Consider the following 24,610-nt stretch of genomic DNA (forward strand, 5'->3'; position numbering starts at 1 on the left):
TGTGTTCACAGATCAAGGATGCTCATACTCATGTGCTGTGAGACTGGCCTCATTAGGGCCAGAAAGTTCTAGTTTGGAGACTTTATCCATGCCACAAAGGGTCTATGGATTCTGCTCTGAACCCCATTTGCTGGTGCAAAGCACCACAATGCAACCATCAAAGTTACTTTGGAGGCATGTTCTCTGCTATGATTAAGACACTGACCCAAGGTACCACCATAAAGTACATGATCAAATAATTTACGGTGACAAGACTAATCTTAATACCAGAAGTATTCATTTTCAAATGTTGTATTATCATTGTCCTCTCCTGGTGTAAGAGGATGAGTTCAGCACGTGTCTTAAATGTATAGAAATGGAGAATAACTCCTTATGTGATGCAAATGGAAATACAGGGCTCCTACATTTTTACCAGTCCATACAGCCTAGATAACAAAATGGAAATTCATCAGCCCACTACTTTACACTGGCATGTGGAAAACGGCATAAAGTGCATAGCAATGGGAGTAGAGATTGTAACCTTAACAGCCTATTCCTGAAACATCATTAAAAACACATCACTGAACTGAATTGCCTCCAAGTGCCAAAGAGCTCAGATTGTTTATATTGCCTAAATGCTTTCAACTTACAATATGCAAATGTATGGCTGTGGCTATTTAGCCTGTATTTCTTCAGGATATTACTTAAGAGCTTGTTAAACAACAGCAAACCTGAAAAAAACGAAGTATATAATTATTATTAATTTTTTTGATTTCTTATTTAAAAATAAAATTGCTGAACATGTCTTCTGTGTAACGTCATATTATTATTATTATCATTAGCCTATAACTAAATATAGCCTACTTATAATTTTATTTATTTATTTATTTATTTCCTTTTTGGGACATCATAAATCGCACGAGGTGCTTTGTCACTTCCGGCTACTATCTTTGTAGATGAGCGTTGCAATTTGGCAAACTGGATAAAAATACAGTTATTATATTTATTATATAGCGGGCAGAACATTTTTTCGTCCTGATGATTAGAGGAGTAATAGAGGATTCTGGAAGCACCCTCATAACAGTAATGACAATCGTAATAGTAATAGAAATAGTTAATAAAATCGTTGTGGATTATCTCTGAGGAAAACAGGTGCGTGGCATTAACGTTAATTAACTGCAGGGGAACAGTAGCTAGCTTAACTTTATAGCTAAAGTTAGGTATTATTCTGTATGTTTGCTAACCTCCAGAAGCAGCCAAGTAATTCATATGTGTATGGCCTTGGTCATTTTTGAAAATAAAATGTTAGAGGGTAATATGTTTAGCAGTCAGTGTCGGGCAGTAACGTTACTCATAACGCTTCGCTTCACAACAACGCGAAGCTCCAGGAAATACATCCTACCAAAGGTGAGCCCTCCTTGGCCGCGGAGGCTGGCTGTTGCCCTGCACTGGCTACACTATCAAAACTGGATTTTTATCAGTAACGCGTTACATTAATGTATCACTTTTCTGGTAACGAGTAACGTTACAGTAACTACTTACCAGTGAAATTTGAGTAACAATTAACAGTTACTCCTGCGCACGCACGTTGTAAATCAGCAAGCTAGTTGGAAATGCTCACCTTAGTGGCTTGAAATATTCCTATTATTTTGGTTTTGTCAGGAGGAAAGATGACAAGGACGCTGTTGCTACCGATGGCCGGTATAAAACATTTTTCACTGCAAAGAACTCCATTCCTCCGGTCTGAAACACCTCTGCTACTACGACCAACAACACAGCAACCTGAAGCTCCAGGAAATACACCCTACCAAAGGTGAGCCCTCGTCGGCCGCGGAGGTCGGCTGTAGCCCTGCACTGGCTAAACTACCAAAGCTGGATTTTAATTGTGGACAGCTGCAGCTACAAATAAGTAATGAAGCTTGTGGCTGGATGTAATGTTGCTCCATGAGTACTCAGAGCCTTGGGGAAAATACCGGTCACAGGCAACAGAAAGAAAGGTACATAGAAGCTATTTAGCATTAGCTACACTTAACTGCGATTACCTTGACATTCACACAGAGGCACACATCTCAATTTTAGGGAGATATGCAAATACCAATTTTATGGGGTGTAACGGAAAAGTAATATAACGAGTAGTGTAACGAAATACTGTTGGCAGGAAGAATACATAAAGAAATATCATTACTTTTGAAAAGAGTAAGGAGTAATGAGTAATAAATTACATTTTTAGAGAAACAAGCCCAACATTGTGGCAGTACAAGATACAGCATTTTAAACTGCTGCTTTCACATTAATGATTTTGCCTTAATAGCTCCATGCAAATGATTTTTCAAGTCAAAAACTGATAATGTTGTAAAAAAGCAATGCATAAGTTATATTTAAGCTTACATACTGACAGAGCAATAAACCTTTATCTTAGTGAGTGGTTTTCTTTTACTGTATCTAACCTTAGGTCTCGACAGATTTCAGGCCTTGGATGCCAGGTCAAGTAGCCAGAGGGTGATCGACTTGGAGTTTGGTGAAAAGCATCAAGATCTCATGGGTGAGTTTCTGGCATGCAAACGTTTATCTTATTCCTTTCCCGAACATCTTGTTCATGTGATACTTTTTACTACATGATGTTTTTATATAATAGCTTGGGTCTATATTTGCTTCCTGTTACCTGATGTCATTCACATACACTGCAAAATATCCCATCAAGAAATACAAAGGGACCCATGTAGAATGTTTATATTGTCAAGTTTGAAGCGTCTGTAGCTGTGTGCAATAGGGTAATCAATGTCTGGTCTCTTGTTTGGGTGTATTAATTTTGTTTATCTGATTATAATTGTCTTAGGTGGGATTTAATTGACATATTTGAAATGCAATGTCAGTATCAGAATAGATTTTGCTCAGCTATGTTCATCCTCTTAATCACATTGCTTAAGCTTTTTTTTATTGGGGCCTGTTCACAGCTGTCAATCTTCTCCGCAATAATAATAATAAGCTATACTAAACCATACTTGAGGTAGAGATCAGAAAGAGTATCTTGTGATATCACTGATTATTATTTTTTATTTTTTTTTGCAAGTTAGACAGTGTGCAGAGGTTTACAATGGTCATAAGTCATTTAAACTGGGACTGCATACTGTCCTCTGGGGTCTGTCCTGGGGTTAAAAAAAAAAAAAAGACAATGAAAAGCTTGGAAACACTTGTTTTTTAGCCATCCAGGTGAAAAAAACAAGCATTCCCAACAACACGTTGCAGGAAGTCGAGAAAATATTAAACTGCGGTCTGTTCTACGAACTCACATACTCAGCTAGCAAAGGTCTTCACATGGAAATATTCACAACTTGGATTAACTATTTTATGAAAATCCCTTTAGTATTATTTTAATTGGTGGACCACTAAACACTAAAAGTAATACAGATAATCAAGAGATGGACCAGAGTGCGGCTGATAAGTGTCAGCAGTGTGTTATCGTCCCTTCACAAGCTTCAAAATTGTAGGTATTGTCTGAATTTGGCTATTAAAGCCTTATGTTATGACAGCAAAGACTTAATTTAAAAATAAAAAATGACTAAATATGAAGATGTTTTCATGAATAAACTCGACAAACTGCTATTATTATTTTACTGCATTTTAGCATGTGGTTTGTCCTACTGGTGTACCCCAGCAGAAGCCATTGTTACACTGCTGTGGATACAATCAATGTCAAACACTGTACTGTGTCTCTTTCATAACTTTAAAATGTATAAGACTAAAAAGTGGAGTACTAGAATGTAATATGAGTTTTATGTAGGCTATATCACTGTCTCTATATCTATAGTATGTCATAAAACTGTCATTATAAAGTCATAGTGTGTGAACTTCTCCTTTGTGGTCCTCCATCATATTCTGGCTCCCCTAAATGGCACTCAGACATCAAAACTTTGAGAACCCTAGATCAGAGATTTTTGTTTCAAAATGCTCTGAAATGGTCAGTCTAGCTGTTAAGTTTCTCAAAATTTTTCCTGGGAGGAATTACTCCCAGACCTGTTGGAAGGTTGGGTCGCAGAAGGTGTGGACTGAAAGTAGTCCCCCAGTGCTGAATAGGTGATTATGGCCTTGATATAGATTCCTAAAATTACACACGCAAACCACATTATAAAACTGCCTTGTTTGAATTTTTTGTGTCAGAGTCTCCAAAATAGTTTGTAGGAGTAAGGCATGGACTTGTCTGTTATTACCCCATGTTGAAATGAAAAGTTTTAATAAATAGTGGGACTGGTGGAACACTGTTTGTGTTCAGCTACAAAAAGCTTCAAACAGCTACTTTATGATTTAGCAATGTGAAAAAATGAGAAAAGGTTGAAATGGACAGTCATTTCCTATTACTTCCTTAAAGCAGAACCATTTTTATGAAATTCTAATTCCCATGCCGTGCTGTAGATCCACATAATTGAAAACTCGGCAAAAAGATACTTTTATTTTTAAATCCCTACAATCTAGCAAACAAAAGCTTGACAGGCTGACAAAATGAGGAAATCTTGACTTTTCGTCTGCCTCTCTGATTTGGATGCTCCGGAAAGGTCTTACCAAATTACATTAATGTCAAACAATGGATTATACTTCTTCACAAGATGTGAGTGGTCATTTCAATACATCACAGAATTAATCAATTTTTTTCTCTTTTCCTTTTTGTAAATTTGGGGAGATCCCAAATGTCTCTCTCTAAACTGAGAACAGAAGTTAATCAAATAAAGTGGGATTGAGCATATCAATCATCTGGTCTCTTCCAGGGTCCATGTTGACTGCCAGAGCACATGTCATCATTCATTTTCAGCCAATTTACTTGATGAATAAACAGCCTGGCTCAGTGTTTGGCACCCATTTTGCATTTACATAAATCTAATTTCAGGTGAAATATTCAAAGCTCACCTTTACCCCAAGACAGCCTTCAGTCCTTACGTTGTGACTGGGACTACCACGTCCATTGAATGCTTAGCAAAGGCGACTAAAGGAGGCTGGCAGGCTTCTTCTGAATGCTCACATACAAATTTACCAAGATCTGAGATTCGCATGGCTTCCTAAGACAAGCACTAATTTCCATGTCATTTTTATGACAGTGCCATGATTATGTATATTTGTCAAATGGCAACAAAATTACTGAGATACATATTTTGTGTCTGAGAGTCAGGGGAGGTAGAATGATTTTAGCCAAGGTTAGGGTGAGTTACTTTGATTGGGTTTACGTCATGGTATCATTTAATTTGAAAAAATGGCTGCCATTTGTCTACATATACATAAAATTAATAAGGTACGCCTGTTTCCTTTAGTTACTGCAAATGTGTGGTAAGTACAGGTTTGACTGACACTTAATATACCTTCTGGATAATGGAATATGATATCTTGAGAACTACATTACCATTCCCTATGAAGCTTTTGTGGTTTGTTGTAGTTAGACTTCTGACATTGATATTGGTAGTCTTCAGCAATGATTTATAGACAGCATTGAGCTGTGAGGAACGTATTTCTAACTTTCAGTTAGGAGGAGAAAATGGAAAACAACAGAAACGGTCAAGAGAGAGTCAGACCTGATGTGGAGTGGGAGCTAAAGTGTGTTCTGTTAACAAAAACGAGACCACTCATGAAAGCAAGTGCAGGGCTGTAGCCTAGTAGGTGGTAAAAATGACACCCACTGTATTCACACTGTATCACTGTGTGCAATATGGACACCAGCTGCTTTAGAAATATCATGCAAAGTACATGTAGGTGGGGGGCGGGGGTAAAGTTATAGATCTGAATTTTTAAACTGAGGCAGTCAAACGACAACTACAGAAAAGCCTAGCAATAAGGTCCTCTTTTTTTTTAATACACTGAAAAATAAAAGATGGCAAGTTTAGCAGTTTGATTTCAGATGGTTGTACAGGATTCTAGTTAATGTTGCAACAACAGCTCATTATTAACACCTATTTGATACAAAAAAGGAGTGTTGAAATTCTTCTCTGCAACAAGCAGTAGATCCAGAGACTTTTTAATGAGTTTGCTGTCAGATGATCAAAAACTGTGCCACCAGGCAATTGCACATTTACTGTCTTCAAGATAACGGACTTTAGCATCTGTGTTTGAATCTGTCCTCTCTTCTGTGCAACTGTCTGTTAATTCTGACTCTTAGTGAAGGTGCTTACATCAGTGTGTGGGATACTCACAGGTTATGCTAACAATCACAGAGCATGGAAAAGTAAAAATGAGACAATGACTTTCTGCAATGACAGATATGGTAATCATAGGATGGCTTCAGCACTAATTGCCACAATGAGAGCTGCTTTGTGACTGACTTTGCATCATGTAAGATAGTGTATGTCTTCAATTTGTGCATTAAGACTACTGGCGCTCCATATTCATCTTAGATTGCTTTTATTACATGGCTGATTGACCATGACAGATCCTGTAGCTTTTAGATTATTTTTCTATGAGATGAAACTGACATTTCGTCACGCTGTCCAATAAGATTCCACCGAGGTGTTGAGCCTCCTGATTCAACTTTGCATTACTGCTTCTGATAAATGAAAAGAAATGTCCTCAATCTCAAAGTCACCTCCGAGCTCTAATATGGTCAGTTTTGTAGATTGCATGCATGCCTGCGCTTTCAGATTGGCTGGCTTTATTTTTAGTGCTTGTTTTGAGGTAGTGAGTGGCTGTAAGGCACAAACTGGTTGCAGACTTGACTGAGTATCAAATTGTCATTTTGAAAGTGACAAGGTGCTGATTTGCCCGCCTGGCACTGAGCGATTGGACATCACTGTTGACAAATGGGCAGTGGAACAAAACTGGCAGGATGCTAGGGAAGACAAAATGCCTTCAGCCAGTGTTTTTTTTCTATCTGTTATCACAGCTGGACAACAGCTAGTTAAAATTCCTGAATTTACTGATAGTATAATCATTTTGCTGCCAACCATTTCTGTGTCAAGCGCACCTCCAGCAAATATTTATCCACAGTGCTGTTATTGTATTTTCAGTCTATGGCTATTGTCAGTTATTTGTTTGATGTGTGGAAAAAGTGGACTGTGTGGATTCCTGCTTTTTATTTAAATTCTGCGGGATCTACTGGAGGGTTTGCTGTTACAAACCTACATTTTTTTATTTCGTTTCATTGTTTGTTTATATTTATTTTGGGTTATGTAATGAAAAAATATGACATTTTGGGTTGCAATATTTTAGTCAGTGTAAGAAGCTACAGCAGCAGATAGATATGTAAAAAGAGTGGATGATACATTTTTCTAACTTAAAAGAGACTTATGGGAAATGTTGGGGTTAAAGATGCTAAACTCAGTGAAACCATGATTAAAATGTATCGTAACAATAAATAAATAAATAAATAAACAATTAATAAATTTGTAACAATTTATAAACATAGAAATTAAAGGTTGTGTTAAAGGAGTAGTTTGGAAGATTCATAGGATTTAGTAATATCTAGCAGTGAGGACTGCAGATTGCAACCAGCTGAAACTTCTCCCATGTGTCAAGCACATCCCGGTTAGGATTCCTTCAGTGTTCATTCAGGTCCCGAATTATCTGCATAGGTCTCTTCCTCTCCAAAACAAACTTACCAGTAGATTAAAACCAGTAAAAATATTGAATGAAACCATTACATTAGAAATCAGTGTTTCTTTGGGGCACGAGCCCAGCGCCTGGTAATGTTTGCTCACCTTTTTTCTCAGATATTAAGGTTTTTACCGGGAGCACAAGTATCTGCAGAGGTCTTTTCCTCTCTTAAACAGACCCGGTGATTTATATTGGTAAAAACACTGAAGAAAGCAGTTTCAGGTTTAAAAAATGTGTGTTTTTGATGTGCTTACTGCTGATAGGTTGTTAACTACAGTAGCTGACTCAAAAAACACAAATGTTCCTGTCTAGAGCCATTGTTTAATGTCTGTTCTGGGCAACTGTAGAAACATGGTGGTGCAACATGGCACACTCCGTGAATGAGTACCCCCTCAGGTGATAATACGCCAAAGAAAACATTCTTAATATCATATACCATTTCTGCCAATATATCCCCCTAAATAATACACACTGGACCTTCAAATAAAATTGGTGCAGTGAACTGTGGAATGCAGTATAGGACTGTAATACCTGCATGCACAAAAGAAAAACATATGGATGCAATGTGGTCCATAGAGAAGCTGTATGTCAAGACGACCCGAGGAAAGGAGAGCAGGCATGAGTGGGTCAGTGGATGACATTACAAGACAACAGCTGTAAAGGGATTAGAGAGGGAGGGATGAGATGCAGATCGCTGCAATAACTGTAGTATTTCTACATCATAGATCATAGTGCATTCACAACTACTACATGTACTGATGACCACTAAATTCCTCGGTTCTTTTTATCTTCATCAGTGTTAAATTAATTCATAAACAAATACTTAAATTAAGCTATAAACAAGGCTCTAAGACATGTAATCTGAAATAAAAAGTTGATGCAGAAGTTGATTTGTTCATTTGGAGATTTAACTAAAATAAATACACAGTAGATATAATTTTATTAGTTTTTCTCCTTTTTAGGTTAAAAAGTGAATGTAGTTATACTATTAAGTGCTGAATTTCTCTTGCAGTATTGATTTGAAAAGTATGTGTAAATAAAAACCAAGGCTGAATGAGGCCGGTAGCCTACCAGACATGACTTTGGCAGACTGTGGTTTCTATCACATCATCCTGTTGAGAGCTAATGCATTATTCAGTCCTAACATTGCATGAGAGTCAGAATAAGAGTAGAACAGCCATTCACCAAAGGTCTGATCAGATCCTGGTGCCTACCCCGAATTTTCAAGACAAATCCTGCAGATGGAACGTGACTACGTATCTGTCCCAGGAAACCCTCACTGGATATATTTTGAAGATTCATCTTGCAGTGGTAATGCATTTCCCCTGTCTCTGCTCTTGCAAGAAAGCAATTTAATGAAAACGGAAAGGAGAAAACACATGTTGAATTTCAGCTGCCTCTGAGTCCAAACCAATCACAGCTACTGCTATAGATAAGACTGAAGTTATAATTGAATTAAAAGTGAATCTGCAGTTTAAATATATAGAAAATAAAAATAGAAGAACACTGAGTAATTTCTGTTACACTTGATCAATTAATGTAGGTGGTTAAATAAGTTTTCAAATCATCACCTGAGTAGGAATGGGAGTGGTATTTTCTTTGTGTGCAGAATTTATATTGAGTTTGTTGTTCAAATGATTGATTCCTGAAAAGATGTGACTTCTCTTATTTAATTTCATCCTGAGACCAATTAAAGCTTTTGATTCTTTTATTCTAGGGGTATTTATGTGTTAGTATCAGACTCAATATTAGTATTGGCATTGGTATTAGTTGTTTGTAAGGGGGGATGATAATGAAACGCATACACACAGGACAAGATCACAGAGGTTTTGATTTTACGATTAAATAAATTTCAATCCCATCACTGGCTGTCACATACACTGTTGTCATGTCAACAGATAATAAGCAGCTGGACCCCCTGCTTTAAACCTGAGGACATTAGGTGCTCCTGACCTACAGCAGCTCACCTTAAACTCGTGAGCGTGTGGTGGCAGAACAGCTCACACCTCCCATTAGGTGAGGAGAGGTGAGGAACCAATTACCTGGAGATATGTCTCGGGGCCAAAAATATCATTGTCAGCTTGTCACAATGTGAGAAATTGGGGGAAAAAGAGAATGGTGACAAATCGCAAGGTAACATGACGGATTGTGTTATCTTTTAGTTTCCTCCCAGATCTGATAGAACCGACAGAAGGGCCCACGAGCAGTAGATGAGCTAGGACACTGTAACATCACCTAAGACTTTTGTAACCCTGTTAATCAATGATTTTTTGTTCCCTCCTCTTTAGGACAGACACTTCACTGGAAAGTAAGCATCGGATAAAATGCAGCTTCTTGCTTCTGTGAACTACAGCAGGGTGGATGCTTGGCAACAAGGTAAAATTGAACCAAGGTAGTTCACTCTCTTTACACCACAATGTCGTGTTTCCTCATGGTACATAATGGTAATTTCAGTAATTCACATTTTCATTGCTAAACCTGCATGAACTGTGATGTGATTGTGATGGGCGAGAAAAGGCTTTCAGTGTGGGAAAAATCCCAAAAGTAAACAGAAAAAAATAAAAGCACATTCCTGTGACATACCAGAAACAGATTAACTATTAAATTTTACAATGAAAGGAGAGTATGCAGATTGTTCTTGGCTCTGCATTGTTTATTTATGACATCATTTGTATTTATCTCTTTATAAAAACGATTACGTTTGAAAATGAGGTGTAGTTGTGACTGTGAATAATATGTTGAATCCCTGAATTCCTCTGAAGGCACTTGTCAAGACGGTTCAGGAGGAGGTGTGCATTAACCCTATTGAACTCTGACATGTTCGTCAGCTGAAATTATTTCTATCTTTCAGGTACTATATGTCTTCAACACAGCCTACAAATGTTTTGCACAGAGCAGCTGGCTATGTAAGCTGGTTTAATCCAAAAAAGGCAAAATGCTTCCTTCAGTTGGGTCGGTTTGAGGTCGGATCCTTTTCTCACCACAAATGATCCACACTGAACTGCACCAGAGTTTATTTATTACCGAAATGAGACCACTTCCTCAACAAGGTTTGGTCTGGTTGCTTTAGTTTGCACCCGAGTGCTGTGTTTACACATGCCCAAACTAACCGCACCAAGGGTTTGATTTAACCAGACTAAACAAGGAAAGTCTGAAAGCACCTGAAATTGATATGACAAAGTTGTTAGCAAACAGTTGCTCATTCACACACCCAGAAAATACCGAGCATTGTTATTATTGATTTAGAATATTTCAGCCCGGCTGGCAAATTCAAGTTTAATGTTAACTCTTCTTTTAGCTGTCCTGAGAGGAATTTCTGAGTCCTTAGCTGCTGAATGTTCCACTGTGTTCACCAGGTTGTTGCCAGCTTTGTCTGTCTGCTGATTTGTGCTGGGCAGTTAGCGTTCAGTGAGTTTTAAGACCTTATTTTAATACGTAAATAATAAATGTCAGTTTGAATAGGGCTTCTTCTCTAGTTTCACTATTTTGCACTGATGTTCAGCTATCATGCAGGAAGAAAATCCATAGCAGGAGAGGCAGAGATACCAATTTCTCTGCTGACAGTAGCTTCAATAGACCATAATGCAATACAGACCCAAGATATGATGCAGTTTGAGTAAGGGATATGACTCTTACTTTTTCTCCACTGGAAAAATTTGATCTCTTGCTCTCACTATCACTGTCACTGTCGCTATCGCTATCACTCTCCCCACCTACACATAACACCCACAGCTGAAAGCAACAAGTTCACAGGAGGTCGTCAATAGTCTGAGAAATGTACAAAATCGCTAACTGAAGTAGATAAGGCTGGTAGAGAAGAAATTGGTATACCAAGAAAACAGTAAATTACACTAAATTCATTTCAAAATAACTCCTGAAATGCACTGAACATCACAGGTTGATGATATATAACAGTGTAAGAGTATCTGTTCATGGATTTATTTTTATACAGGGGTAGCAAAAGAAAACAGGTCAGGAAGACATGGTTGTCCATTTGATAAATCAATTGCCATGGAGTCTATTAATACAGTTTCTTTCTGAGTCTGACCTACACCCAATGATTTATTTTGTTCTATTTTACAAAATATACTTAAAGGGGCAAAAAGCGAAATTGTTTCACCGCTAGGTTTGCTGTTGTGCACTGCCTGTAGACCAAAACAAAGTGTGTCATGAGCCACTGCCAGATAAACCCGCTGCTTCTTCCCACTTTAACCTGAAGCGATGTTTTAGCCTAGCGGGCAGCCCGCCAGCTGCCGGCTAACAACTCACGGAGAAGAGGAGGAACGTTAGCTCCTGGTGTTAGCACTAGCCGAGTCAGCTGCCACCGGCTACTGGAGTAACTTACAGCAGCCTGGCGGGCTGCCTGCTAGGCTACATTTTACAATGCTAATTGAAAATGTTAGCTGGGCTGCTGGGCTAACTTACTCACTTAACACAACTGTAACGCCTGACCCATTGCTGGGACCGAGCCGCTAATAACTCAAGCTCCAGACATTAGCCCATCCCGGTGTTTCCTCTGCAGCCTCCACTTCACCCAGCTTCACTCAGCTGCCCGATAAATCCGCTGCTTCTTCCCACGTTAACCTGAATAACAAACCAGGGCTCGGTGCTCTGGTTGGATCCAAACAGAGAGCCGGGGCTAGCTGGGAAGTTAGCAGAGGCTAACTGGCTGTGCTTCTTTCCGGTCATGCTGCGGCTAACACCTCGCCAGCCGCTCCCAGCTAGCTCTGGATTGTCACTGAGGTTAAAGTGGGAGAGGCAGCGGATCTGTGGGGCGGCTTCACATGAACGTACATGAATGCGCAGCCGGACCGGCTTGTAAACAAGGGGCTGGAGATCAATACAGAGAGAGGGTGTGTGAGGTCATGCTATACTCCAGATGAAATTACACCTCTAGTTCTTCACATAGCAATTTTTTTATTCCTTCAATCTAGAAATGATGAATTTCGCTTATTGCTCCTTTTTAAATATCTGAAAAATTATGATTGTATCGGCCATGACTATCAAAACCCAAAAGCAATGTCAGTCACAGGCTAGTGCTGTACAGGAAGTAAAAGCTATAAAGTCAAGAGTGTGTGTGGCCTTGGCGAATACGGAAAATGCTTGCTGCTCCCGCAGGCATCTTTTTATTACTGTCAGTGTATTTAAAATGTGCCCTGCAGTTAGGGAAAGAGATGACTTCACAGCTGTGCAACAGTGTGTACAATCAGTGTAAGTAGTGATGATCTGCTCAGGTAACCATTTTATTTTCACAGGACATAAACTGATAGCAACAGCTGAGACTGACAGGAGGATTTATATCCTGACACTGATATGTACATCATTCTGTATCAGCTTCCCTTGAAATGGAACAGACGGATATGTTTCTGCAGCTGTGCAAATTCCACAAGAGGTGTATTCTTAAAGAGAGGGTTGTACTCTCTTTCCATAGCAGTGTATTTTATAGTTCATATCTTTATGACAAGTGAGATGAAGCAGAAACATAGGGGTCCCAGGGACAGTTGAGACATTGAGATGTAGAAATGAAAATGTCGGGTCCATTTGTCTTGTCACTAATGGACAGGACAACCAATCAGTCAGTAATGACCCTCTCGCTTGTCTAAATAATAGTGTCATTATAATGATGAAACTAATGTAATGTCAGAAAGTATTTAGTCTCTTGTCTCGCATTGTTTCAGCGTGTTTGTTAATAGGAATTGGCTGTGAGTCTCATCAGGTGAAATGCGTCAAATAGCGTAGGGAAAGGGATCTTAAAGTATTAATAAAAACAGGTGTATTCGTCTGTCTGTCTTGACTGTGTCATTGTGTATAAAATAATATAGATTTGTTTCATGCTTAGTGAAGGTGACACATGAAATTTAGCACTGATAAATAATTTCTATATTCACTTACTGCAGAAAACAATTAAAACCAACCAACAGTAAGAGGATCAGCTTCCTTTCCTGGTGATTTTACATTGTGTTCCACCAGATCAGATTTCACATAAAATCCGGTGGATGGAATTACACCTGTTAATGCTTGGTGGATGAGTGAACTCAATGCGAGCAGGTGTGACAAGTTGTCTTTATGTAGCGCTGATTGTTGCAGTGAGAGGACGGATCTTTTCTGCCTTTATTCCTGCGATTTTCTACTTTTCGTCTGCACATGATGAGTAGTACATTAACTCTGAATTTGGAAGATGTTCAAAATTAGCTTTTGTCTTTGAATTAATTGGACTGAATATATCTTGTTGAACTAAATGTGAGCAGGTCACTAGGCTTTGTTTACTATACAGCCTTTTTACTATAGTTTTTGAAAACCCATTGCAAAAACTGCTTTGGACAAGCAAAGATGCAAAAACATCATACCAACAAGAACCAGGTTTTATGAGAAATGCAGTCTTAATTCTAATTTTTAAAAAAGCACTGAGAAACCGACTATACAACTGAAAGCAGGAGTGCACATGCATCTCTCCAGTCACGTTGACCATTATATAAAGCCAAGATGTTTAACCAGTGTCACTCAGTCAGCAACTGTGCTTGGTTAATGCTAATGTATTTGGTTTTTAACTCTCCTGGATATCAGTGAAACATTAATCTTTATTAAATCATTCTCAGAGCACAAAGAATTAAGAAGAGGAAACATGCAGAATTATGAGCGGGAGAAAGTAAGACAGTAAGACTTTCCATCTGTTTTCTCTGTTTGCTTTTACCAAGAACAGTAAAGCTACTCATCATGATTAGTATTAACCATAGAGGTGGAGAAACTGCACTTATTCGAGTAGTCATCTGAATTTGCTAAAGGCGCTGTATTGCATTAAGTAGTATTTCCTGCTTTTAAAGCAGGTTAAATGCACAGACTTTTGGTGGTTGTGCAAAAAAATTAGTGCTTTGAGGCAGGCATATTTCATCCTGCACTACAAGGCATCTACATTTTAGAGAAACTGTCTTTCTATAAGTCTTGGTCCGTGTCCTGTCACAGTGCATTTTTAGGTTTACCAAACTGTCTGTTGGGGTTCGTAAGGCTTTGCTGACATGGTCTTTGTTCTGTGGACTGTTATATCAAAAAGAGCAGGGGGTAGAGTAATGCAGCTCCCTGAGAGGTGAGCCTTTTAACCTCAGCACAATAAAGTGAGGCATCACAATTCAAAGGGCCGCTCTACAGTCTGTACACAGTAATCTGTTCAGTCATGCGTCACTGTCACCCACATTCTTTGTGCCATCACATTTCTGTCTTGTCGTAAATACTTCAATCACAGCATGTCTCCCCTCGAGGAATAGCACTTTCTTGAACCAAAGCGGAGGCCAGGGCAGTTTCACATTCCAGCCAACAGCTCATCCATCAGATTGAGCAATAATGGCACCTTCTGTGTCCTAAGAACAGTTTTCATAAGACACAAAGGACTTGACTTTGTGTGAACAACAACAGTGTATCAAAAGGTTCAGTGCTGCATGGCGTGTTCCATCTGTGTCTGTAAAATCTATGTCAAATAAAGGACGATTTGAAAATAATTTTTCATGTGCAGCTACTGCTGACCATGGACTGTAAACATGGATAGATGTAGACAGGTGTGGTGTCACCCATTGGTTTGCACGAGAGATGTTTTGAATCTCCGTTGTGGCTCAGTGTCATCTTTTCCGTTTGGAGCCAGGACCTTCCAAATAAGAACCGTGGGGTGTTCACTGTACTGCTTTGGAAATACACCCCACCATCTTGGACTGAAGCAAAGCTAGCTTACTGAAAACAACAGCCTGCTTACTAGCTCCCTAAGTACAGCTAGCTACTTCTCTATAAGACATCTCACCCCAGAGTGAAGGTAATGTTGAAAATTCATTCTAGACTGCAGATGCAGTAATGTCAGGGTTTAAATAATGAAAGTATGTAAGTTTGTGTTGACTGACTCTGGCTCTCAGTCAGCCAACAACCATAATTTGGGAACATTATAGTAAGCAGTGTCATAGTTTCATAGGAGTTGAATGTACGGTAACTTAAAATAACTTGGACCCTTGAGTCATCGCTGCACTGTGGTTCAACTTTATTATAAAAGGTTCTGCTTGACAGCATCAATGCATTATCATTCGGCTCTCGTGTCAGAGCAGTGCGCTACAGATGAATGGCTTTACATACACCAAAAGGTCATCTCCTCTGAGAAAGGATAGGACAGCACAAGCCAAAACTGTACTTTCAAAAAGAACAAATACAAATATTTGCATAGTCACACTTAACAAATATTAGAAGAAATCTTTGTCGATCCTATTTGTCAAGATGAGGAATGCACACTGCATTAATCGAGTGACGGGTAGCATTATGTTGTTTTTTTTTGTTATATCAGCATAATCTGCTGTCCTGGCCTTATTCAGAGTGCAAAACAAAGATGTTGTCCCCATGTCACTGCTCAATTCAGGAAACATAAAACTGGAGCGATGTCTTCAGAGAAGATGAGGAGAGACTAGATAGTGGCAGTGAATACTGTGTCCGTGCTTTAGTGGGGTAGCTTCCAAACAAACAGTATTAAATCTCAGACTGATCATGTGACTCATTCACATAGTAGCACTGCCATTAGATCACGGTGTGAGATATATCTGGCCACATTCAGAAATGATTTTACCCAAGGGTGTTGCTGCCTTGCATTATGCAAAATAGTCAAACCAATCAGTTCACCACATGTATGGTCATGCCTGCTGTTGTCATGGAAATCATTTCAGGGTGAATGGTATAGGGCTGGGGGAAAAATCTGTCCTTAGATACAATGTCATTCTCTTTTGAAAGATTATGTCTCGATGCAGTAATGAGAATTTTAAAATTAGAATAGAGTTGCTCTTTTTGTGTAGACAACTGTCTGTGTTGTGAATGTTACTGTTAACATACTTGCTTAAAGGCTTATTAAAGGCTAGATTTCAACTTGAGTGAGAGACCAATAGCACGTGACCATAAAATCCTTTACATGAAATGACATTTTAATAAGATTTTGAGGTATAAAAGGTGTTTTTGTGGTAGCTGTGGCTGTACACTTATGTAAAGTTTACCTGTTTTCTCAGCAGTGCTGGTGGGAAAAGTTGTCACGTGTTTATCTGCAAAGCTTCTCCTGTATGAACTAATGTATTCATGAAGTTTACTTCACACTCTTATAGATTAGTATTTGTATAAAACGCACGCCGTAGCCAAAGATTTAAATAAGTGATTTTTTTCAATTTATTACAATAACGTTAAATGACCGTTTCCAATACAAACCTGATAATTAATCCACATAAATAATAGAGCCTACCCCAGGCCAATAATGCATTTCCTTATCCATACTTGATAATCATGCGTAGTCACAACTTGAGGGTCTGTCTCCCCTCCCCCACAGCAGTTTAGTCACTTTTCATTTTCCTCTGGGATTAAGTGGTTGGCAGCTTTATTTACACTAAATATTCTGGACCACTGCACCATAACCTCCGTAACACATATTTTCCGTCTTTACATTCTTTTGGTCTTTATTGGGTAAACAAGAAAGACCTTGACTTCCCTTGTGGCCTTTATGAGCAGATGAAAAAAAATGCAGTTAATTAAAGTAAGTAATCAGTACTTTTTGTTCAGAAAATGACTTATTGTTTTCTTGTTTACATGCTTCAGGGAGTCCTCTCTACAAAAGGATAGAGTTCTATATCTACAGAGACAGTGGAGCTAAAATGTAAGGAGGAGTGGGGATAAAAGCGCTTGTACTTAATGCTTGTTTTTCCTCTTATTATCCATTAAATCAGAATATTGTGGTGATTTAACCTAGTGCAGTTGACAAAAATATTTACCCTTTATTATATATTCTCTACTCTTTTATATGGATATATATTTTCATCTTAATAGTAAGGACAATCTAGGAATAGTTTTATGTATGCAGTTGTCATATTGCATAATATACAAAATCATGAACTGGTTCAAGGATAGTAGTAAGTTTAAAAGAGACAGCAGATGATCTTAGTTGTGTTCCTTTGGACACAATTTGATTAAAGAGGTTCCCCATGCTCTGTTAATATCCTCTTTGACTGATAGCTTGCACAGCAGACAGCAGCTTAGTAAGGCAAAGCCTCTTATTTTCTTGTGAATTGCTTGCTCTAGAATTGATAACCTGCATTAAAATTCATTAGACTGCTAACAACGTGAAAATTTGCATAAATTAGTTGTTTTCTTTTCATTTATGTTTGACCAGCGGTGCCTGCTTGAATACAGAAGCATAGCCAAGAACATTTGCATTTGTATTTCAGGATACACTGAGGAAAATATGTGCTGTAGGCTAACTGTTGATAGGTAAAAGGACTGAAAAGCTGCACGAAAAGGTCACAATATGCACGGTATATTTCATAGATATGTTAAAGGTAAGACTATAGGGTGTGTGTGTACATTTGTGTCAGTTGTGTGAGTTTAACAATGAAGAAGACAGGCAGTTCAATTGAAATTGAAAATATAAAAATCCTATTCAGTAAGTCAAGCTCTGTATGTTTTGAGTGTGGATGTGGTGTAGATGGACACTGCTGTTTCACAACTGGTTGCACAACAGAAATGAAGGAGCTTCTCTGGGGAGGAGAGTAGTGGCAAAATTGTGGATGATGATTTGTGCAACAGTTTGTAAAAACAAAACGTAGTAATACATCCTTGTTAAACAGTTTTGCTCACCATCTATGTTTTTCTATGTGAAATTAGCAGCTATGTTCAAAGAAACAAATTGATGGTACCAAACAGTTAATATTACTGGGGAGCTTGGCTCTTGACACAGCTGGTTAAAATTTCACACCAGTCTTTGACTCAGCCCGGCACCCTTGGATGTAAAAACTCGATATGCATGGATTCAGCTGAAAAGGTTGCTGTAACCTTGTCCACCCTCAGATCTGCTTCATCCTATTATACTGATGTTAATGCTAATCTTGTGCTGATATTAAGATTAGAAAAGATATTAATCCTCTAATAACTATAATATGTCCTTCCATATGTTCTGTTGAACAGCCTGATTCCAATCTAAATGCTGCATTATGGCATACATTTGTCTGAGTTATACATTTTCTAGTAACTTTGCTCTTATTTTCAGACGACTGTTTTGAGGCAGTGCTTCTTCCTTTCTTTTATTTTTTTTTGTTTGTTTTTACAATATCTTGGAGACCATCTGATATTGCTTACAAATCGTACTTGAATACCGTAACATCGACTCCTACTTTGTATTACCCCGACTTCTTCATAAACAAAACTGAATTGGAATTGAGATGTTTACCTCCTGTTCCACTTACTTTTGTAACATCCTGAGTGGTCAATCTGCTTTTCTTCCTCTGAAGGTCATTTTGTTGTGATGAAGTTCATTTTTTTTTCATTAGGCGTAAGTGAAGGAAAAGGTGAATCAGGCAGCACTTTCATCAAATCATGACTAAATACAGAAATGGTGCACTTGAAAAAGAGGAAAGCCAATAATCATTCTTTCACTTAAGAAAGTCCTCATTTGATCTTGAATTTTTCATCATTGCAGTATGAAATATGCTTCCTATGACAAATTAATTTCAAGATATTAAGTGTAAGTGTATGTGTAATTTATTTATATCAAGGCCATAACTAAAAAGAAAGCATACGCAGGTCAAATTCCTTTCAAAGGAGCAGTGTGTAGGATTTAGTGGCAGTGAGGATAGCAGATTGCAACCAGCTAAAATTTCTAACACGTGCCAAGCAGGAACTCTGTTAGTATTCCTTCAGTGTTCATTATTGGGAGCCGAATTACACACAGAGGTCTCTTCCTCTCCAAAACTAATGGACCAGGTGATTAAAGCTGGTAAAAACACTGAATAAAGCAGTTTCACATTACAGATGGGTGTTTATCTGAAGTTGTCTGGCTCGTCGCAGATGCTAGCTTGTCACCTGCTAATGTGTGCTCTCTTTTTATGTCTGATAATTTTATGTTTGCTCACATTTTTTTTCTAATTTTAAAAGATCCAGATGTTCAGGATGTTTTAATCAGGAGGTATCTTTCTCTCCAAAACAAACAACCCCGATATTTAAATCACTGCAAATGACTAATAAACCACTGAACAAAGCAGTAACGCGATTAAAAATCTGTGTTTTTCCGATGCTATTTGGCTAATCGCAGAGGAGCTGCTAACTACGGTGGCCAAAGCGAAAATGTGAATGGCCCAATCTATAGATCCGGTGTTTGGGTTGTCCATTCTGACCTACTGTAGAAACATGGTGTACTCCATAGACAAGGACCCACTTCTTGTGTAGATATAAATGTTGATTATACACCAAAGAAAACATCCCTATTATGTTCCATTTCTGTGAATATATCCCCCTAAATCCTTCACATTGGACCTTTTAACTCCAGGCATCTACAGTGTAAGATACTTTTGGAGATACTATGTTTAATTGGATAGATGACAAAGGACAAAAGCAGGGAATGTGTGTGGAGAAAGAGGAGTGACATACAATAGAAGTCCCCGGCCTTGATTCATTTAAGCCATGGCATGGCAGTTAGATGACATGTGCCTTAGACAGCCAGGCCACCAGAATTTCCCCATTTTTTTTTTTTTTTTCTTGTAGCAGTGAATTATATTATGTGACAGGACTTTACTATATATTAGGGAGCAGAGAGATGATGTCCTCTACTTTACAACTCTGACAGATTACTGACATATACTGCAGTCCAGTGGAGAGAAGCGAGTGTATAAAAATAGCTCGTGATACATTAAGTTCTGTAATGCTGAATCCCTTGTTTGCTCCCACATTTAATAATATCTCTGACATATGTTAATGAAACACTAGTCACTTTACAATTTTCTTAATTTTCTAAAATCTATTATATAAATTAACCTGCAGCATAAAGATAGCCTTATACAACACTGCAGTTATTATAGTGTCTCAGCTTGTTTACTTAAAGTGCATCAAATGATTGACACGGTTTAATCCATGCATGCTTAACCACCTCAAACACGCCCACTTCTGCTGGCAGGAGCTTCTAAGCAAAGCTCTCACACGAGAATTGAAAATGCATATGTAATAAAAAATATTTTGGACATCATCTCTCTGTAAATAATGAGCATGAACATCTTGTCTGCCTCTGTGCTTTTTGTTTATATATCAGTTCCCACAGAGATAATGCTGTGAAGAAATGAAATTTCATTATCTTATTAAAAAAAAAGCCATGTTTTCATTCTTACCCAACAGTACAATGGACCAAAATTGAGGAGAGTGCTTCTCATTACTTTTGTTAATGGCGCATCAGCACTAATTGAAACAAGTAGTAGTGCTGTTCACTCGGGGCGGGGCTGTTAATGTTATTTGAGGGGAGCAGAGTGAAGGACACACACAATCTTTGTGATTAGCTTTCATTATTTTAAAAGCTGAACTAGTGTGTACCAAAGCTTACATTAATGCTGTGTTGAACTACTCACTCAAAGTCATTTCTTTAATGTTAGGCAAATGGCTCTGTAATTTTGCATTCTGTTAATTCTTCATTCTTTATTTATGAAACACTCTGTCTCCTGCCAATATTTACCTGCAATTATCATTTAAATTTTACAGATTGGACTGATAGACTTCCTTCAATGACGGCAAAAGAAGATTATGAAAAGTGTGACTCATTTTACTAGCTATTCTTGTTTGTATACCAACATATTTTAAAAGCAATTACAGTTGTTCTCAGTTGCTTTGGTACATTTTTCAGATCAGGCTTGAAATTCTTGAGACTGCATGCTCAGCCTCCACATCGTCTTGTTACTAGTGCAGATCATAAATGCACTCTTATTCTTTTAACAAATTGCAAATGCTTTGGCACATTGATGCAAATGATTATATACAATTGTGTGCTATTTTCTGCATTATTAATCCAAATGTCATGTTGATCAAAATGTATTATACTGTGTCTTTGAATAGTCTTACCCCCAGAACATCAAAGCATTAGTTCATTGCATTAATTGGTTGAACTAGTCGTCGTAGTATGTACAAATATTTTCTGTTAATTTCTATTAGACATTTTTGTAAACGTGTCCTTACTTGATGAATTGCTCTCAGGTGAATCTTGACTTTAACAAATGAAGGGAAATGTGTGAGTGTTAGACCAGTGAATAATTAACCAGTTCTCTAAGGGCCGGGACACATGCCACGTCTTCACCACCTGGAAAAAGCAAGGTTTGGCGCAGGATGCTACTCTTGAGCCTACTCTATGCCAACTTTCAAGGGTGTGGAAGCTGATCTTCTTTTAGGCATTTTTGTGGCTCTGTGCCGGCGATAACCATGGATGGAGGCATTATGTTTTTGGGTTGTCCATCTGTCCCATTCTTTTGAATGTGATATCTAAAGATTTTTTTCAAATTTGGCACAAATGTCCAATTGGACTAAGCTATAAACTGATTAGATTTTGGTGGTCAAAGGTCTAGGATAACGTGACCCTGCATCTGTTTTATTCTTATAAACATGATATCTCAAGATCCCTTAAAGGGCCAGTGTGTAAAATGGGTTGAAAACAGTGACATCAGTGGTCAAATTCTAGATTGCAGGGCTCACTTGCTCACCCCTCCTGTCGGGTAAATGACGGTGGCCTCGTAGGGACAAAAAGCCATGCGCACAAGTTTTTCAGGAGTAGGTCTATCTAGCGACGAGGTGAATATTTATGTAGAAATCTAAACCATGTTACGATATTGTAATGAATCCCTCACGAGCAGGAGACCAGAGGAGCGTTCGGGAAAAAGGCCAGTTTATTTGAGCACTCCAAAAACTCTGGTAACACTCCAGGGGGTAAAAGACTCCGTCCCAAACTCGGATGCTGAATTGTTGATTCTACTCTTAAGTGTCCACCTTGAAACTGTGCTGATTGCATAGATCATCTGTGCTGGGTTGAAGATGTGTGTGTGAAGCATCCAGGTTTTAGAATTTGTAGCGTCTTTCCAGCAACATCAATATTTATCATGCTACATTTGAGTCTGTAAAGGCATAGAAGTGAACTGTAACTACAACTTGACTTGTTTACAGAGGCATACGGTAATTGTAGTTTAGATTAAAGGTTATCTGTGGGACAGAATCTTCACCTCAGTATTTACCATAGACAGATATCTACAGAAGAAATGATATCTGCCGGCTGTTCTTGATTTTTCCTTGTCACATGATTTGTAGTTTGTGTTGCTGCATTTAAAATCTTGAACTTTGTTTATCTCAGGGTGCAGTAGTTGCACCCTAAAGTATAGGCGGTTGGGAACCTAGGCCCTAAAATAGCTCACAGGTTCAGCACAGGGTGTACAGCTTTGCATATGGGGTGTTTTCTATGTTTACATCTCTAATTTTGTATTTTCTTCCTTTTTGCTAGCAGTGCAGTAAAAGTCTTGTCTTTTTTGTTTTAATTTCTGTATCACAATGACATGGTCTGTCAACAAATAACAGTACAAACAATAGAGGTCTTAACATTAATCTTGTCTAATCTCTTGCAATCCCTTACATACCATAATGTATAACGTTGTATTGTTGAACTTGATGTTAACCAAACAGATAAGTGTGGCCTTATGCATTTTAAATCACTGTCATTAAAACCTTACCCAGAGTTAACATCAAAAAATACTTCCAGAGTACACTGTTATAGTGACTGGTTAATCTTGTTTGCAAAGAATGACACAGGGACTTGTTATTCTGATGGCACTGACGTGTTCATTGACATAAATATTTTCTTTTGATAGATAAAGTAAGGACTTTCATCAGATTAAGAGCTTCAGGGGCAATCTGTTGTGTTGTTGGTATAGACTGTTTTTAGAAATGTACTTACTGTTTTGCAAATGTTAAGGATGATTCGAGAAATGTACCAAAGCGACTTGACAGAAACTGTAATGTAATGTAAGACTATATTTCTGCATCATATAAGGCTTTCTATTATTTGTTTTGTTTGGTCTCATTTTTAATTTTCTTATAAGGGTTGGAGATAGCTTAACGCACTTATACATGGTGTGTCAAAGACAGTAAAATGTAACTTATGGTGTCTGCATTTTTCACAGTCTGTATCCGTTTAGTTTGCAGGCATAGTAGTTTTGAAAGAAGGCATCCTGTCGGCCACTTCTTGCCACATGCCATCTCCTCAAGATTTACTCTAGCTTTTTCATTGGCTATCGTTAGGCGCAGTATGCAGTGTAAATTTATTGCAACAACATCTCGAGGTCGTTTGAGCAGCTGCTTATGTAAAGCGCAAAGGACCTAGCTGATGCAATAAGTATTTACTGAAGCACAGAACCACTAACCAAATTTCCTCTCTGCTGGAAATGCAATATGTAACAGTTGTCATTTCCAATTACTCAGACTGAGTAGGTGGCAGGTGATTGACCCTGTAAACATTTTGTGCCTGGAGACGTGTGAAACCAGCCAAAAACAATGATAATGGACAGCCTGTAGTGGTCTGCCTCTGTCTCCGATGCCTCTGCAGCAGCATTGGAGTGATCTTTGTTTGTGTGGCACAGAGTTGTTGCCTGTTCTCAACTGATCCTACTAGAACAGGAGAGATATTTTTCTTAGTTAAATGTTTTAATGTGGGAAATAAAGCAAATCTTTTATCTGGGATACAGGGAATCCTTTGTGAATCCACAGTAATATGAGCACAAAGAGTAATAATAATATTCGTAAGTGTAAAAATGTTTGTGCAAGCAGACCTTATTAACATATGGGAAGGATGAATCAGGGTACCAAAAACAGTTTGGCAATGACAAACTGAGTACGTCTGTTCTGGCAGGGAATCCCTAGGTTTTGTTTTGTGCTTTTAGAAATTAGAAAATGCTGTTTTCAAAATATTGTAGCCTACAGAGTACGTTACTGAAGATCTAACCATCTGAAAAAGGCCTGTTTCAAGGTATTAGATTAGATTTTGATAAAACATGGATTATTTGCTATCAAATAAAGGTGGCCTAATTGGATCATAGGATGTTTTAGCAGTACTGTACAATAAATCAAACACTCCCTATCCCCCCAAAACCCTTTATCCATTAAGGAAGACACAAAGATAGGACTTAATGGGTGTAATTAACTGAAATAATCTGTTGTTTTCTCACATGTATACTGGAGGTGTCCGGCATCTGATTGGTTACATTTTTGAGCATCAGCATAAACACTT

General features: G+C 38.2%; 1 protein-coding gene across 1 annotated transcript in view; it reads left to right on the forward strand.

Annotated features, from left to right (window-relative positions):
- The first annotated feature begins 1,173 nt into the window (after nt 1-1,173).
- tenm4 (teneurin transmembrane protein 4) overlaps nt 1,174-24,610 on the forward strand; it is a 250,293-nt gene continuing 226,856 nt past the window's right edge. Inside the window, exons 1-4 of the mRNA XM_049576261.1 lie at nt 1,174-1,386; nt 1,642-1,792; nt 2,432-2,521; nt 9,834-9,921. The gene's annotated coding sequence lies outside the window, so the exon portion shown is untranslated. The remainder of the gene's footprint in view (nt 1,387-1,641; nt 1,793-2,431; nt 2,522-9,833; nt 9,922-24,610) is intronic.

The sequence above is a fragment of the Epinephelus fuscoguttatus genome, linkage group LG5 (genome assembly GCF_011397635.1).
Source record: "Epinephelus fuscoguttatus linkage group LG5, E.fuscoguttatus.final_Chr_v1".
Lineage (NCBI taxonomy): Eukaryota > Metazoa > Chordata > Actinopteri > Perciformes > Serranidae > Epinephelus > Epinephelus fuscoguttatus.